Consider the following 19688-nt stretch of genomic DNA (forward strand, 5'->3'; position numbering starts at 1 on the left):
GATGTTTTATTCACACCTTATTATAAGATAGACATGCTTTTATTATATGATGACGCTCTTGAACTTGAACAAATAATTCAAATGGTTGGTGAGGTGCATGAGTCTTGATTGATTAAATTGAATAGCAATGTCTTTGTGGGTCTATAATTTTGTTTTATCAAATAAGTCCCAGTTTTAGGCAATTTAGTTTAGCCCCCAGTTCTGTGAAACAACATGACGTGGTTCTGAAAGAAAAGTATCACGACCCAAAGCTAAACCCGTGACCAGTGCACAAGTGATATTCGTTGTCTGACAAGTCTATCAATTAACTTAACAAATTAAGCAAATAAATAGTTCTATATAATCACTTCAAAAAATATATAATTTTTCTCAAAATTTCGACAGTGTACTCTATACAACATTCTCAAATTTATAAAATTTCTGTTTAATTTTTAATTCAGTCATAATCCAAAAAGAATAATCTAATTGTTTAATACATTTCCCAAAAAGACTTTCTATATTCAAAATAGCTGCAAATTATATCACGACTCGACAAACTTTACAAAGAGGTCTACCAAAAAAAATTATGATCGAGACTTGAATATACTAACAGAGCTGTCTGTGAATCTGAAGAAAAAAAATAAACAATAAGAAGAGGTAAGTCACAAAGACTTAGTGAGGAGACAACAACCACCATCAAGTAGAAGAACAACACAAAAAGGTACGACGAATTGTTTTACAATCTTGTAGAAATTATGTTAAACAATGTTATCTCAAATATAGATAATTTTCAAGTAAAATATACATATATAAAATAATTAAACTTATAATTTAGTTCAGGTAGAATTACTTAAAATCATCATAGAAAATCAAACAAGTAAAAAATAAATATTCTTGAGAACCAAGAGACGACTTCATCTCATTGATAGTCATTTCCTCCTAAGGGTGACCTTTCCCTTCGGAGTGGCTCCATTTAACGGATAACCCTCTCCTCTCAATCCTGCAACACATCATCAAACATCAATTAGAGAGCTTACATCTCGTTGATAGCCCTCTACTCCAACGGATGACATATCTCATAGGGGCGGCTCCATCTAACGGGTAACTCTCTAATCAAAACGAGGTAACTAGGTGCACTAACTGCTGTTAACGATTTCACAATTATAACAACGATTTTCCAAATACGTAAAAAAGTTATACATATATATAATTTTCAATGTTATCTCAAATATAGATAATTTTCAAGTAAAATATAAATATATAAAATCATTAAACTTATAATTTAGTCGTTCAGGTAGAATTACTTAAAATCATCATAGAAAATCAAACAAGTAAAAAATAAATATTCTTGAGAACCAAGAGACGACTTCATCTCATTGATAGTCATTTCCTCCTAAGGGTGACCTTTCCCTTCGGAGTGGCTCCATTTAATGGATAACCCTCTCATCTCAATCCTGCAACACATCATCACACATCAATTAGAGAACTTACATCTCGTTGATAGCCCTCTACTCCAACGGATGACATATCTCATAGGGGCGGCTCCATCTAACGGATAACTCCCTCTAATCAAAACGAGGTAACTAGGTGCACTAACTGCTGTTAACGATTTCACAATTATAACAACGATTTTCCAAATACGTAAAAAAGTTATTTCTTCTTCATCATAACTCATGGAAAAACATATTCAATTGTATAAGAATTCAATATTTAAATACTTTATAACTCATAATATTGAAATCGAGAAAAAATCAAAGGTTGTGTTCCCCAAATTTTCAATAAATACTTTAATATAGAAAACAAGTAAACTAATAATTATAATATTATAAAAATATATGACGATGATCGTCGTCTACTCATAGGTGTGGCGAATCGCCCAAGTTTGTTTTCTAGAGATTCATACTAGCTTTAAAGTTGTGTATTTACCTTGAAGAGTCTAAATAACAACTTTCAAGAAATGGGCACCCTTCTTTTTCCTTAGAACACAAACTCTTACCCCAAAATTCTACCCAAGAACTTGTGAAAATATGAGAAAGCTTGCTTAGGGAATGTATACCCTTCCCATGGGTTTATTGTGACTTTAAGTGAGAGAAAGAAGAAGAAAAGAAAAGAAAGAAAAAAAAAAACGAAAATGGGGAAATGAGGGTGGAGTGGGTAACTGAGAGAGAGGAAAAGAAATGAGGGAGTGAGATGGAAAGAGAGTGAGAGTGAGCGGTGTTGATTTGTTTTTATTTATTTATTTATTTATTATTATTATTATTATTATTATTTTTATTATTATTATAATGAAACAAAACGTTTCAATCTCCTCCCCTTATAAAAATTCGTTCTCGAATTTATTTGACTTTTTATTCTTGTAATACTGCCCTTGAGTTTCAAACAAGTGTGGGTACTTTGCACATATGACTTATTCGGGTTCCCAAGTTATTTCTTCACCGGATGGACCACGTCAAAGAATTTTTATTGAAGCGATATCTTTTGAGCGTAAACGTCTCACTTGACGATCTAATATAGCTACCAAATGCTCAACGTATGATAGACTCTCATCTAACTGCACATCTTCATGATTATTCACGTGATAAGGGTCATGAAGATACTTCCAAAACATTGAAAATATGAAAGACCGGATGAACTCACAAGAGATCTGGTGGAAGTGTCAAGCGATACACTACCAGTCTGACCCTTTCTAAAATTTCAAATGGTCCAATGAACCTTGGAGTTAGTTTCCCCTTTTTACCAAACCGCAAAACTCATTTCATTGGTGAAACTCGTAGGAATACATGTTCTCCCACTAAAAACTCTAAGGGGCGACACCTCCTATTAGAATAGGATTTTTGTCTACTTTGAGCTGTCACTAATCAATCTCGAATCAACTCTTGACCGACTAGTTTAGCTTCTCTAACTTCAAACCATCTATCAGAGACTTACAATGTCTTTTGTACAAAGCCTTATACGGAGCCATCTGAATACTAGATTGATAACTATTATTGTATGCAAATTCCATTAAGGACAAATGTTGATCCCAACTACCTCCAAGATCCATAACACAAGCACGAACCATATCCTCTAAGATTTGTATAGTCTTTTCAGACTGACCATCTGTTTGAGGATGAAAAGTCGTGTTAAGCTTCAAACAAGTTCCTAATGAAGTTTGAAACGACTTCCATAATTGAGCATTAAATTGAGAGCCACAGTCAGAAATAATACACAGGTACACCATGCAAAGAGACAATTTCGTCAAAATAAAGTTTAACATATTGAGATGCAGTATAAGTAGTTTTCACAGGCAAGAAATATGCAGATTTGGTCAATCGATCTATAATCACCCACACCGAGTCATATTCCTTTTGGGTTCGTGGTAATCTTGTGACAAAATCCATAGCGATACCTTCCCCCTTCCATTCAGGTATTTCTACAGGTTGAAGTAACCCCACAGGCTTTTGGTGCTCAGCATTTACTTGTTGACACACTAAGCACTTAGAGACAAAATCTGATACGTCTTTCTTCATCCCTTCCCACCAATACATTTCTCTCAAGTCTAGATACATCTTATTAGAACCTGAGTGAATAGTATAAGAAGAATGATCAACATCCTCTAAAATTTTCCTCCTTAAGCCACCAATATTTGGAACACATAGTCGAGACTTCAACCTCAACACACCATCAGAATCATCTGCAAAGTCTGAAATGATACCATTATGAACATTATTTACCATATTCACCAATTACGTATCTTAACCTTGAGCTTCTTTCATATCATCAACTATGGTTGGACAAATTTGTAAACGGGCTAAAAATAACCTCGAATGATCAAGTTCAAATTGAATTCCACTTTCAATAATTTCTTGAAATTATTTAACTATTAGCCTCTTTACTTCTACTATATGAGAGACACTACCCATGGATTTTCTACTCAAAGCATCTACAACAACATTTGCCTTTCCTGGGTGGTATCAGATTGTGCAATCATAATATTTCAAGAGTTCCATCAATCTTCTTTGTCTTAAATTTAAATCTCGCTGTTGAAAGATATACTTAAGACTTTTATGATCGGTATAAATCTCACAAGCTTCACCATATAGATATGGCCTCCAAATCTTAAGAGCAAAAATTACTGCAGCCATTTCCAAATCATGTGTGAGATAGTTTCCTCATGTCTCTTGAGTTGTCTAGATGCATAGGCAATCACGTTACCTTGTTGCATAAATACACAACCGAGACCAACTCTAGAAACATCACAATAAATTGTATAACCTTTACCACCTAGGGGTAATGCTAACATAAGTGATGACATCAAGTACTCCTTGAAATTTTGAAAGCTTTCCTCACATGCATCAGTCCATCGGAACTCAAATTTCTTCTGGGTCAACCTATTCAACGAAGAAGCAATTTTAGAGAAATCCTTCACAAAACGTTAATAATAACCAGCTAAACTAAGAAAACTTCGAATCTCCTTTACTGTGGTAGAACTGGGCCAATTCTACATTGCTTCCTCCTTACTTAGATCAACACTTATTCGATTCTTAGACACAACATGACCTAAAAATGCCACACTATCCAGCCAATACTAACATTTAGAGAATTTGGCATATAATTGTTTATCTCTTAAGGTTTGCAAAACCAACCTCAATTGTCACTCATGTTCTTCTTTACTCTTGGAAAAAATAAAGATATCATCAATGAAAACAATCACAAATTGATCCAAAAATGGTTTTAAAAACTCAATTCATCAAATCCATAAAAGCTATCGAGGCATTAGTAATCCTAAAGGACATAAATAGAAATTCATAATGTCCATAACGCGTGCGAGAAACTGCCTTAGTTATATCATCCGTCTTAATCTTCAACTAGTGATACCTCGATCGTATATCGATTTTAGAAAAACATTGAGCTTCTTGAAGTTGATCAAACAATTCATTAACACGTGACAAAGGGTATTTATTATTTACAGTTACTTTATTCAACTCCCTATAGTCTACACACAACAGCATGGATCCATCTTTCTTCTTTACAAATGATACTGATGCTCCCCAAAGAGAAGAACTTGGGCGAATAAAACCCTTATCAAGAAGATCTTGAAGTTGCTCCCTTAACTCCTTATGTTCTGTTGGGGCCATACGATAATGAGGTATGGATATAGGATGAGTGTTAGGAACTAAATCTATAGAGAACTCAATCTCCCTATCAGGTGGCAACCCAGGAAGTTTTTCAGGAAAAACATTTGGAAATTCACATGCTATTGAAATTTTTTCGAATTTCTCCTCAGCCACTTGTGTATCCCTTACCAAGGCTAAGTACGCTTGACAACCTCTTCTCATTAACTTGATAGCTCTCAAGGATGAGATTTGGTTATGTGGTACCCAACGACGTTCCCCTTGAAATGAGAAGACTGATTTCCTCAGTATCTCAAATTTCACCACTTTGTTATGATAATCCATAGTGGCATGATGAAAAGCCAACCAATCCATATCCAAGATCACATCAAAATCTATCAAGTAAATAACTACTAAATCTAATGGCAACACCTTGCCCTCAATAGTTATATCACAAGAATGATACGCTGAGTTAGCAAGCAATTTCCTCTAACATGTGTAGCTACAACTCCTCAGTGATAAACATTTACCAAGTCGAGTAGCAAGTCGAGTAGCAAGATCTTAAAGTCTTTTATAAAAAAGATGAACATTTACCAAGTCGAGTAGCAAACTACAAGGATACAAAAGAATGAGTAGCTCTAGGATTAAACAAAACATGAGCATCTCTTGAACAAATAGAAAGTATACATGTAACTATTGCATTGGATGTCTAAGCATCCTAACGAGTCAAAGCAAACACTCGAGCTTGACCTCTTCTTGCTGGTATCTGAAATCTACCACCAAATCCTCTACTTCCCTGCTGAGATGTTCATGAACCTCTAACATAAGAATTTCCAATTTGTCGCACAAATGTAGAATGAGACTGAGAAGATGTCAAAGTTGTTGGTGCTAATGCATAACTAGAGGATGAATGTGTTGTGTCTATAGGACAATCCCTCCTGATGTGACCTACTTGGCCACATTGATAGCACACCTTACCATTACCATCTTTGGAACAATTTTCAAAGTGAAACATACCACAAATAGAACATTGTGTACCTGAAACACTGGAATGTCTCTAAGGGAAAGTGGATTGTGATGTTTCTCTAGAATCTAATCTACGACTCTGCATTGTCCCAGAAGACTGCCCAATATGACCACCTCTTTGAGACATGAATCTTTGTTGCTCCTGATAACCAAACATAGATCCACCATCGCGATTCAGATAGTTACTGTAAGATCTTTCAACCCTTTGTTTCTTCCGTGAATCTTGTCAATTGCCTCCTTTTTCCTTCTGTCGTTACTTAAATTGGAGGGCGAAACTCAAAACCTCAACAAAAGTAGAACAATTCGATCCAACCACATATCTAAGTAAGTAATCCCTCAATCCTCTGATAAACCTCTTGACACACATCTCCTCAGTGATAAGGTACAAAGCGTGTCTAGAGAGCTATGTAAAACGAGCACTATACTATGAAACTTTCATACCCTCCGTTTGCTCCAATCGCTTAAACTCATGAGCTAATCCATCTCTAACACGCTCTAGAAGAAAACGAGCCATGAACAGTTGGGAGAAATCTCTCCATGCTAACAATGGTGACCCAACTTGTCTACCACGTGACACTATATCAAACCAATCACGTGTCACACCTATTAGCTGAAATGATGTCATTTCTACTGCTCTTACCTCAGAACAACCTAATGCTTTCCAAAGCCGCTCTAGACTATCAACGAATTGTTGTGGGTCCTCAATTGCACTAGACCTAGAAAAGTAGGGGGTTTAAGCTTCATGAATTCTGGTAAAGTAACCTCAATCCTCCTTGTTGCAGTCGTCGTCTGAAGCTCAACTTGTCTAACCTTTTGCTGACCATTGGGATTTTTATGTCTTTGATCACCCTCCTGTTGTTTTCCAACGACAACCCCAACAAGTTGTTGCACAACCTGTTGCAATCTCTACACACAACCAACAAACTCTTCCATGTCTGGATTTCCGCCCCTCCTTCTAGGTACCTCAACATTGACATCCAATCCAAATCCGCCAACATTAGCTCTATGCCTATTTCGAGCACGAACTAAAACACAACATAGTTGACGGGCGCCTTGGGATTGAGAAATTGACTCATCAACAATTTCCCTTATAGTAGGATTCCTAGTCTTGAGTGACATTCTCACATAATCAAAGAACATTGATAAAAAATTGAACAATACGAAAAGAAAATTCCTAGTAGGATTCCTAGTGATGATGAATTTAAACACAGATTCAGAAAACAGATGTGACTCTCATAGAGTGCTAATATCCCTTTTCAAGTTAGTTGTGCCCCGGTACACAATTTACTAACAAGAATCTATTATCACCCTATGTTTTCAGCTATTAGGACCTACGATCGAGCTCTGATACCAACTTTGTCACGACCCAAAAAACTAAACGTCGTGACCGACACACAAGCTATACTTCTAGCCTGATAAACCTATCAACTAACTTAACAAATTAAGCAAATAAATAGTTCTAAATAACTATTTCAAAAAATATATAATTTTCTCAAAATTTCGACAAAGTACCCTCTGTAACTTCAACGTTCCCAAATTTATAAAATTCATGTTTAACTTTCAATTCACTTATAATCCAAATAACATAATCTAATTGTTTTATACATTTCCCAAAAAGACTTTATAGGCTCAAAATAGCTGTAAATTACATCACGATTCAACATACTTTATAAAAAGGGTCCTCGATGATAGAGAGCTAACTGAAAAAATTATGATCGATACTTGAATCTACTAACAACTTGCTACTCTGTTGCCTATGAATCTTAAAAACAAATAAACAATAGGAAGTGGTAAGTCACAAAGACTTAGTGATGAGACAAAAACAACTCAACTAGAAGGGAAACACAAAAAGGCACGAAAAATTAGTTTACAATCTTGTGAAAATTATGTTAAACAATGTTATCTCAAATATAGATAATTATCAATTAAAATATACACATATAAAATCATTAAACTTATAATTTAGTCATTCAGGTAGAAATATTTAAAATCATTATAGAAAATCAAAGAAGTAAAAAATACAAATTCTTGAGAACTAAGAGGCGGATTCATCTCATTGATAACCCTTTCCTCCTAATGATGATCTTTCCATTAGGAGTGGCTCCGTCTAACAGATATACATCTCCTCTAAATCCTGCAACACATCATCACACATCAATTAGAGAGCTTACATCTCGTTGATAGCTCTCTCCTTCTACGGATGACATATCTCATAAGGGCGGCTCCATCTAACGGTTAACTCTCTATTCAAAACGAGGTAACTAGGTGCACCTACCGCCGTTAACGATTTCACAATTATAACAACAATTTTCAAAATACGTAGAAAAATCATTTATCATTTCATCATAACTCATGGAAAAACATATTTAATTGTATAACAATTCAATATTTAAATACTTTATAACTCATAATAAATCAAACTATTAACATATTATATAACAAAGACCATGAAAATAATTAAGGATGAAATCGAGAAATAATCAAAGGTAGTGTTCCCCAATTTTTCAATAAATATATACTTTGATATAGAAAGCAAGTAAAATAATAATTTTAATATTATAAAAATATATGACGATGATCGTCGTTTACTCACAACTATGGACAATCACCTATGTTTGTTCTCCAACAATTCCCAAAGTAGTCGACAAGACCTCAGCTGACAAATCTGAGTATAAAAAACTATTCTTAAAACTTTAGAAAAATTACTCTAAAGTTTAGCTAACTCTAGGAAAGCATAAAAATCCTTCAAATCTACTTTAAGCACAAAAATAAGATTTCTAACAAAAACTACATTTTTATCTAGAGATTCATACTAGCTTTAGAGTTGTGTAGTTACCTCAAAGAGTCTAAATAAAAACTTTAAAGAAATGGACACCCTTTTTCTTCCTTAGAGCACAAACCCTAAGAAATATTAAACAATAGTTTATATTTTTAGAAACAATAGAAATATTAAAAATACCATCTTTATTATTTTTGAAAATATATCTTTATTAATTGACATTTCATCTCTTTTATATAATAATAATAATAATAATAATAATAATAATAATAATAATAATAATAATAATAACAATAATGGTTCATTTCAATAATTTTTCATCAAATTGAAATATAGTGTTTTCTATAAATTCTAGAGCTAGACTTTGACAACCAGTCTCCAAAAAGACCTCCATACATCCTATTTCAAAACGTATTTAGAAAACTAGCTGCTTCGCCTTTTTCAACTGAACAACGAGGTGCGAACCACTCCATTTTTACAAGTACAAAATTACTTTGATCATCTATTATATACACCAATTCCAACACAGTTGAAATTGGTTGAAAAAGAGACATTATCAATATTACATTTAAAGCGACCTACAATTGGTGGTACGTAGAACTGCCACAACCTACATATAAGTTGGTTACCAAGACATCGTTCCATCTTTTGGACATAGGCTCAATAAGGTTAGCAACACAGAGATTAACTATACTCTTCAATCCTCAATCCACTTCTCATTCTACACGGAAATATGAGTTTCTTCTTCCACTTTCAATGTTGTTTGGATTGGTCAATCTAAAAATATATTTGACAAAAAATACTTTTAGATTGACCAATCTAAATGTTTAATTTAGAGATTTTTAATCGAAAACCTAGGGGTGAGAGAAGAAATTTACTAAAAATTGTGTCCATTTCCAACACTCCATCGGTTGCCCACAATGAGTAGTGGCTTAACACTCAAAATGTTCCTCCACACATAACTGAGATTATGCGTATTATTAACAGCAAGAAAATATTTAACTTTAAAGAGGCGAGTAGTTAGAGTCAACAACTTTCCTGAGTCATTCTTTTTTAGCAAATACTCAATTTTATTTATATCTTAAATATGATAGAAAGAGTCAAAAAAATAAATGTTACTAAGAGCATAAACAAATTTTCTTTAATTCAAATTTTAAATCAAATACATTAACTTTTATTGATTAAATTCTTTTATATATAAAATCAAAGAAAGTAAGTTAATTTTACTTTATTGAGACACACTTCATCGTAGAGATATCAAGTTACCAAGAGCATAAACAATTCCAAAATTTGATAAACTCAAAACATATTACGTCACATAAAAAAAGAAACAATACAGTATCCAACAAAATCTTGAATATTACATGAATGAATCAAGATTCAATTGGAGTCAATGAAAACACAATTGAGAAATTTTCGTATGAGAATTTCACTATATGAGGTCAGCGGAAATGTCCATCATTTAATCCCTTCTTAAGGACTTTGATTACATATTGTAGAGACTAATGGGTGAGTGAGATTCAATTGAAGAAGATTGTTTTTGCATAGAGGATTTACATTTTTCTTTAGTGACACATTTTCCTCTGAAATATCAGAAGTAGGGGCAGGTGCAACTCCTCCAGAGCTCACAAGCTCGATCATAGCACGATGAGGGTTGGTCTTGTGTTTCTCACATAGTTCCGCCAAAAATACTCCTATACTCATATTAATTCAAGTTCGGTTATTGGATGTTAATTATTAAATCTAAAGAGGAAAAACTATGTATGTAAAAAAGGAGTTCAAAATATTTATAATTTAAAATTTGAATTAAATATATCAATTTTTATTAACTCATTTTTGTTTATATTTTGGATTGAATAGTAAAAATGAAACACATGAAAGTAGTGTCCCAACATTACCATTGTAAAATTATTTCAATGTTTTGATAAATAAGATGGCAATATATACATTGATTAGTTTTAACGTTAATATATAAATTAAATATGTTTTTAGTTTTATAAAATTTTAATATTTCATTTTTAGTTTATGTAAAAAAAAATTATAACTTTTAGTTACTATATAAAATTTTTCTACAAATGGTTATAAAAAGTTCTACAAAAATTTAGAAATTTCAAACTTGAGATGAATTAAATATAATATTTTTAAATTTAAAAATATAAGATAAAAATATCAAAAATATTAAATAAAAAAAAACTTATAAATTAAATTTTAAACTCATTTAAAAAAAAATTATAATTATGTTTATAAAACATCATTTAAAAATATATGTTAACTTAACAATAAATATTAAAACTATTTGTAAGATAATTTTATATATGCTGATATTTGTATTTTTTTATCTAACACTAAAATCATATTTATACAAATATATTAAGCTAAGAGAACACTTAATTTGTTAGACAATGGTGAAAGTAGGAGGGTGAAATAGTTGCATTAACAATCAATGAACAATTCTTAGTTGTTACCTTCTCCAGCAGCCAAATTGAAGAAAAGGTCAACAATGTTGGGACATTTTTGATAACAAATTGGAAAACAAAGTTTTCCAGTGAATTGTGGCTCAAAGAAAGCATCAGATGAAATACCAACTGAATTTCTATCAACACCACATTTCTCCACACATTGATCTGTCTCTATGTATTCTGCCATTCTTTCAACAATAACTTCAGATGTTCTGCATTCATATTCTATCTCACCATTCATTCCTTTCTCTGTTTCCAATAAACATCTCTTTCCAGATGAAGCTATTCAGAAGTGCACACTTCCTTTGGCAAGTTCTCACATGTCATGGTAGCTGCAAAAATCATGAATAAATATAATATATATATCTTAAAAATAAGGTTTAAATATGTTTTGTAAAAAAATTATATGTTTTAGTTTTTATAAATATTAGAACATTTTTTTGTTTTGAATTATATAAGTTTTTTCATAAATTAAAAAATTATTATTTTTTGTTCTGATGTGAAACATGACCTAATAAAATCATGTTACATGGTCTAATAAATCGATGTTAGAGACTAAAAACAACTGTTTTAAGATTTGCATAAACTAAATTCAAATAAAAACACTTACAAAAATTAAAATCAGAAAACACTATAATTTATAAAGATTTAAATCAAATTTAATTTGAACCTAAAAAATAAATGAACAATCATGACAATGAAAATTGTATAATAATATAATATACATACCCAAAGATGCATGGATGAGGAAAGAAGAAAGTAACAAAACCAAAGACAATTTGGTTGAGACAGACATGGTTCTAAGTAAAGTGTATAGTTTAGCAAATATTAAGAAATATTATTTAGGAAAGAAGAAACAACAAAGGATATTATTTTTTCTCTCTCTTTTTGTGTATGTAATGGGAAGTGTTGAAGAGATGAAGACAATTATTTGGAAAAAGAATCATAATGGTGTATATATAGGTTTTTCTTTTGTTACTTTGGAATATATTATAGTGAATAAAAAAAAGGTTCTAGTATATTTTATAGTATATAGGTTGGAATTGAAGTGGTAAAATAAAACTGCGCGTATCTAATAGAGACTTAAGGAGGCATTTCTTTTTCTTATTTGGTTATGGGAAAACTTATATGTACATTTTTGAAGGTACAAAATTTGGCCAAGTCTATGAAAATTTTCTTTGTTGTATTCATTATTCAATAAACAAAGAAATAAATTACTTTAAAATTATAATTTGGTATTTGGTTTTATTTTCCTACGTTTTGATCGTTGCATTGTGCACTTTGGTTCACGAATTTCCATGGAATTCACGAAGGCTTTAATCTAATAATATATTAATCGTCATAGATACAACTTACATCATATATTAATCATATATAATTCCAGTCAAAAAATAATAATAATCAATCATATATACAAAGAAATTTGTCTACATATTGATAAATAAGAGTATGAAAATTAACTATACTCTCGGATTATATATATATATAATAGGATAAATGACAATGATTAAATAACTAAAATAAAAATAAAATTGGACCATCCACATGGAGTTCTATATATCAAGCAGCATCGTTATCCATTTGCAACTAGTCATTGCAACAAGGTATGGCAAATGTGGTTTTGTCCCTTATCTCTCACTTGATTAATTGGAGAAACTTACATTCGTCTCTGAAATTTATTGAATGTAAAATTTAAATTTTTATTTCTATTTCGCTTTTTTTCATCTTGTGCCTGCACCCATTTCATATATAAAAAATGTTTAATTTAAAAATTATATTTATTATAATTATTATTATACAATAATAAAATTAAAAAAATATTAAAATCATATTTTATATAAAAAAATTATAATTTTTAATATTTTAAAAATATTAAATATATTGAATATGTACATGTACATGTACATGTACATAACATTTAAAAGGTTTAAATATGTCTTTGATCATTGTAAAGATAACATTTTTTATTTATTTTAGTCCTCGTAAGTTTTTTTGTTTGGTTTATATCCCTGCAAATATAGTTTCATTTTAAAATAGTCATTCCGTCAAAATTTTGTTACAAAAACACTAACACTGTTAATATGTTTTTGTAACAGAACCAACTTGGTTCACAACAAGAAAACAAGGATTTTGTGAGGGCCAAAAGCTCTCACAAAGGGGGAAGAAGCAGCCACAAAGGGGGAATTTGTGGTGGCCTTAGACAGCCACAAATACGGTGGTCACAAACATTTGTGGCGGCAAAAACAGCCACAAAGTTTGAAAAGTACGTTGTCTTTTGTGAGGTCAAAAGCCGTCACAAACGCCTGCCTTTGTGAGGGTATAGGCCGCCACAAAAGACAAATTGATTTTAAAAAGTTAAGCCTTTGTGAGGGCCCAGACCGCCACAAATGCTTCCCTTTGTGAGGGTTTAGGCCGCCACAAAGGATCATCCAGATTAAATAATTAATATTTTGTAAGTATATTAAAAAATTAATTTTTTAAATTCGAAATTAATACTTTATTATAATATTATATATAATAAACTAATATGAATATAAATTGAAAATTTAAATTACAATTAAATTAAAATTTAAATTAAATTTAAAATATAATATCAATATAAAATGAATTTAATATATAATAAACTAATCTGAATATAAATTAAACATTTAAATTAAAAATATAATATTAAATAAAATATTTTATTATAAATTTATTAGATTTGCAACAAATCAAATCAATTAATAATTGCTTTGGTTTATTTGATTCAACCAAATTGGATTCTTTACCTTTGGCCAATTGAATAACTTTAGACAAATTTTATGATAAAATAGAAGTGATATTTAAAACGGGTAAAGAATAATGAAAAAGAAATGCAAAGAGAAATAGATATAAATGTAAGGAAACCAAAGGTTGACAACCCTTATCTATTTCAAACATCCCAAATGACAAGAAAACCACATTGGAAATGAAACACCCATAATAACTCTCACTTTGGCTGTAATTCACTTCCAAGAGCTTTGTTTTAACCACATTGGAAGTGATATGACATATTTGATGATTTGTAATGTTTTCTCTAACTTTTTTTTTTCTTAAACTAAAAATTTATTAAAAAGAAAAGGAAAATAATTGGGGGAACATAAAACTAATCCAGAAAAGAAAAAATGTCAAAAAGGTTCACCAAATTATACATATTTTCTAACTCTTAGGCAGAAATTATATATTATAACATCATTTTTCATATGGTTTTCCTTACCTTAAAAATCATCTTCGTAAAAGGCTCTTTACTACTAGTAGATTAATTTGTTATCTCCTCCTAAAGTTCTTTACTAGTAGTAGAGTAGTCTGTTGTCTTCTCCTTTTTTTTTTTAAAAAACCTGCAATATCTCCAAGTCCAGAGGAATCATGAGATGTAAATTATCATCAATAACAATAACATTTGTATAAGTCAGATTGATAAGATCCTGTTCTTGATTTGAAACTTACAGATTACAGTCAAAATCACGTTTTGTTGGAGAACATGATAACTGAAACTACGAAACTATAAAATTATAATTTGGGATTTGGTTTTATTTTCCTACGTATTGATCATTGCATTGTGCACTTTTGTTCACGAGTCCCCATGGAATTCATGAAGGCTTTAATCTAATAATATATTTGTAGTACCTTAATTTTGTCCATTTTAAAAACAAAAAAAAAATATGTATTTAAAAAAGGAAATAAAAATAATTACAATAAATATTTTTATTATGTCTCATAAATTTACAATTTCAAATCTATTTACAATTCTAAAATCAAATCAAATTACAATTTAAAAATAAAGCCAAATTAAATTACAGTAAAAATTAAATCAGATCAAGCCATGCTATGTTGACTTTGTTCACTGCCAAACCCTGCTATGTTGATGATGACGACCATTGATGCACAAGCCATGCTTATTGATACATCTGTTCCTGTTTTAACTAATTTGAGAAACATAAAAACATAATTTTTAAGTCAGTTTTGGTACACATTGTGCAGAACAAAGAGACAAATTTTAGAGTTTAAAAAAAAAGAAACTAAAAGACAAATAAAAGCTCAGCAATGAACAAATCAGAACAAATAATCTAAATTTACGAAGGCGTCAAAGGTGCAGAAAAATGCAGATGATGAGCAACGAAAACGAAACATCAAACAGGACATTGATGGAGAAGGACCAAGGCAAGCAAGAAAACAATTAAACAGATAAAAAAAACTCTATATATACGCCCTATCAAATTTCAAAAAGGGGGAGGGATCTGAGATTAATACTGATAAAAAACACATAAAAAGAAAGAGAAGAAGAAGAAACGAAAGGCATCACCGTCCCAACTTCCACCGCACACCATCGTATATGTCTTCACCGATATCTAAAAAGGCATGTATCTTCTCATTATCTTCATGGTTGCTGTTTTTCGAACATTATATTATTAGATTGGAAGCTAAAATTTGAAACTAGAGTTGGTTTATTTAAAAGATGAAATTTTATTTTGTTTGTGAGGATGTTGATTTTGGTTGAGATCATTTTAGTTGTGATAGTAAAGCTTAAAATTGGTTTTATTTTCTACTGGATGCTTAGCTTCAGATTTTTCAATTTGTGCCAAGTTTGCTTTTTTTGTTGATAGGCTTTAGGAAAGCACACTTGCTTGCCAGCCTGTATGAACGGCTGCTGTCAGGCTGTTCACGAGACTTTGCTTTGCTATTAGCTAGTCATTATAGCCTTGCTAGTCATTATATTCCCATAACTTATTTCCATTTAATTAATAAAATTTCTGGTTTGATTTCCATTTAATTTCCCTTTATTATTATAAAATAATTACAAATGTAATTAAATGATAATAAACATCATTTATTTTATGAGTGATATTAATCAATTTTCTTTTTAACTTTGGATTGTGCTATTTAATACCAAAATGAATTTTTTCAATCAATTATTTAGTTAAAAGTTATTTTGAAAGAGCTCACATATGAATATTTTTTTTTATTATTAAAATGTTTATTTATTTAATAGATCATATTACAAGTCCATATATCTTTTTTACCATTTTTTTGCTTTTTTTGTGTGTGTTTACTACTGATTTTATTTCGTAGAACTATTTAAACTTATTTAATATTTAGCATCAATTTTTAATTTTTTTTATTTATTTAAAAAAAAGGCAAAGATAATTTATAATTGAATTTGAAGGGTTAATTAGATGAGACATTTTTTTTTTAATCTTTTAGGACGCAAATTGTTACAACCTGATAATTCTAAAATTTATTTTTATAAATAATTAAATGTTAAATCGACTTTTTTAAATTTGATTTTTTAGACATGACCTTTTTTTTTTTTTTTTTTTTTATCTTCGAGTTGTTAAAATACAAGTTGTACTACTTGGTGGTTTTGAAACTCAATTTTAAAAAATCGAGAATAATAAAATATTTTTAGAGGATTAAATTAGATGTGACATCTTATTTATTCCTTGAGTTTTGGGACACAAGTTGTACAACTTGATAGCCCTAAAACTCGTATTTCAAAATATTTTTTTAAGTCAAACAAATTTATTTGCTTTTCTTGTCAAAACATTTTTTTAAATATAACAAAACCCATTTTCGTTAAAAAAAAATCAACACATCAACATTTTCTACATTAAGAACTACGTAACTTTGATTTCTCCATCGCACCAGGAGATACGTAGGAGCAAGATCGCATTCTTGTCAAGCGCCTTAAAATTTTTTATTTTATTTTTGTTTTTTTATTCCTTGAACACATTTATTCCAAAATTATATTTAAATAATAATAATAATAATAATAATAATAATAATAATAATAATAATAATAATAATAATAATCGTTATTTATATTTAATAATAAAGATAAATAATTATACTTAAGTTAAATTAATTTTGCACAATTAATTATAGGTAACCGTTGTTTTAATGGATGTCGTAGGGTGCTAATACCTTCCCTACGCATAATCGACTTCAGAACTCAAAATTTGGTTTCAAAGACTATTTATTTTTATTTATTTTTAAGGGTTTCTCAATATTTTCCCTATTTTAAAATAAATTTTGGTGGCGACTCCATTTAATTCGAGAAATAGTCGAAATTTTAGGCCGCGACAGCTGGCGACTCCACTGAGGACATTTTAAAAAGTCAGGCCTAATAAATTAATTGTGCATAATTCTTAACTTTTTTTATTTTTGTTTGTTTTTTATTTTCTTTTATTTATTTTTAAAATAAATTAGTTGATATTATAATATTTTTTTAAGCTTGTAGATCACTTTTATTTATTTATTTATTCATGTATTTATTTATCTATTTATTTATCTATTTATTTATTTATTTATTTATTTATTATGTATATATGTTTTATTATCGTTATGGAGTTATTGAATCATACTTATTCCACACCCTACACTTTTACTAAGACACACACTTATGAGGGGAACCTTACACCCAGGTTTGAACTAAACTTAAGTTTAGTTTCGAGGTTGTGTAGTGGTAGCCTTCTGGATGTACATCATGTTTGGTTAGCGCGAAAATCTCACCTAGAGTTTGATCTTATTGAGGGCATTGGCACTCCAAATAAGTTACCTATTGTTGTTGACAATATTCCAAAATGAGATTAATGGCTCTAGGAACCGTGTTTAGAACTATAGAGCCACCCTTGTGAGAGTTTCACTACATAAGCCAATAGACCCTTTCATTATAAGAATATCCATATAAGCAAAAAACACCTCATACATTCATTCAAAATGTTATATATTCACTACAATCATTCTACATAATTGATTGCATTCATATTTCATGACATTGTTTCTTTTGAAAATAAATTGGCATTTTGCATCAATTTTCAGGATTGTTGGGGAATCATAAGAATCTTAGTCACGTGTTAAATTAAAGCAGACAATGGGATCAGAAAAAAGAAAAACTTTACTTTTAAAGTTCAAACAACCTGATTTGAAAAGTTTAAGAGACATCAGCAATCAAATGAAAACTATACAACGTGATAGTTTCTTTCTCAAATATGGGAAGATCCTAAATCTCTTGGCAGTAAATGTGCAAACGGGGGCCCTCACGGCTTTGGCTCAGTATTACGACCCTCTCTTAAGATGTTTCACCTTTCAAGACTTTCAGTTGGCCCCGACATTAGAGGAATTTGAGCGAATATTGGGTTATTCCCTAGAAAAAGGAAATCCTTATCGATATACTGGGCAACCACCAAGTTTGGAGGCAATTTCGGAAGTATTGAAAATCGATATAAGAGAGTTGGCAAGTACAAAAGAAGAAAAAGGAGCCATTCATGGTTTTTCAAGAAAATATCTAGAGCAAAAGTGCCACGATTTAGCCGTTAAAAAAGAATGGAGTGCTTTTATAGACGTTTTGGCTCTAATCATCTATGGTATTGTTTTATTCCCAAACCTTGATAATTTTGTTGATTTTGCTGCTATCAATGTCTTCTTATCTTTTAACAAACATAAGCAAAACCCAGTTCCCGCGATTCTTGCTGATGTATACTACTCTCTACATATGCGACATGAGAAGAAATGGGGAACAATTTTGTGTTGTGCTCCAGTGTTGTATATCTGGTTTATGTCTCATATGTTCAAGAAAGGGTATCATATTGGAATTAAATATAATCGTGAATGGGCTCAAAGTACAGCTAGCCTTACTGGAGACACAATTTCATGGTATCACAGAGAACAAGGGGCAGAGGAAGTAATATGTCAATGCGGAGATTTCTCAAATGTTCCTCTCATGGGAATCAAATGATGTATTAATTACAATCCGGCGGTAGCTTTGAGACAGCTTGGCTACCCTATGTTGGAAAAACCAGATGATAAGTCATTAGAAGCTTTTATTTTGCACAATACAGGTATAGTAGACCCACCGATGTTGCGAAGGATAAGCCGAGCTTGGGAAATGATCATTAGAAAAGGAAAAGTACTTGGATGCAGAAGTTGCAGCACAAAAGAACCCTCTCAACAATGGGTAAAACATAACGTCCAAGAAATCAAGTTGCCTTTCCACAATACACCCTCGAGTGATCAGGAAATATTTGAACCTACCCTTGCCACCAATGAAGAAATAGGAGAACTCAAAGCATTATTGTTGAAATCTGAGGAGGAGAAAAAAGAGTTACATGCGAAGTTAGAAAAAGTCTCCCAAGAGAACGAGAGCTTACGATCAGAAAACACTTGTAAAAGTCAGTTTACTGAAAGAAGTAACAAGAGGTTGAAAATTGAAAAAGAAAATAAACTTGACATACAAGATTATTTGAGAGGTGCAAATGAAGAGTTAGATGTGCGAAAGCAAGAAAAGAATGCGGCTATCGAAGAGGCCTATATGTGGAAGCAGTTGTGGACAAAATC

The 19688-nt window shown here is 30.9% G+C and overlaps 1 long non-coding RNA gene and 1 pseudogene across 1 annotated transcript; both read right to left on the reverse strand.

Moving 5' to 3' along the window:
- Positions 1–10202: 10202 nt before the first annotated feature.
- On the reverse strand, positions 10203–12227 carry LOC140920961 (uncharacterized; annotated as a pseudogene).
- Positions 12228–15035: 2808 nt separating this feature from the next.
- On the reverse strand, positions 15036–16067 carry LOC140920895 (uncharacterized). The gene is made up of 2 exons (XR_012163523.1): positions 15658–16067; positions 15036–15277 (listed from the first exon to the last, which is right to left on the reverse strand). It is a non-coding gene; the product is annotated as an uncharacterized lncRNA (long non-coding RNA).
- Positions 16068–19688: the final 3621 nt, after the last annotated feature.

Source organism: Cicer arietinum, chromosome 6 (genome assembly GCF_000331145.2).
Source record: "Cicer arietinum cultivar CDC Frontier isolate Library 1 chromosome 6, Cicar.CDCFrontier_v2.0, whole genome shotgun sequence".
Lineage (NCBI taxonomy): Eukaryota > Viridiplantae > Streptophyta > Magnoliopsida > Fabales > Fabaceae > Cicer > Cicer arietinum.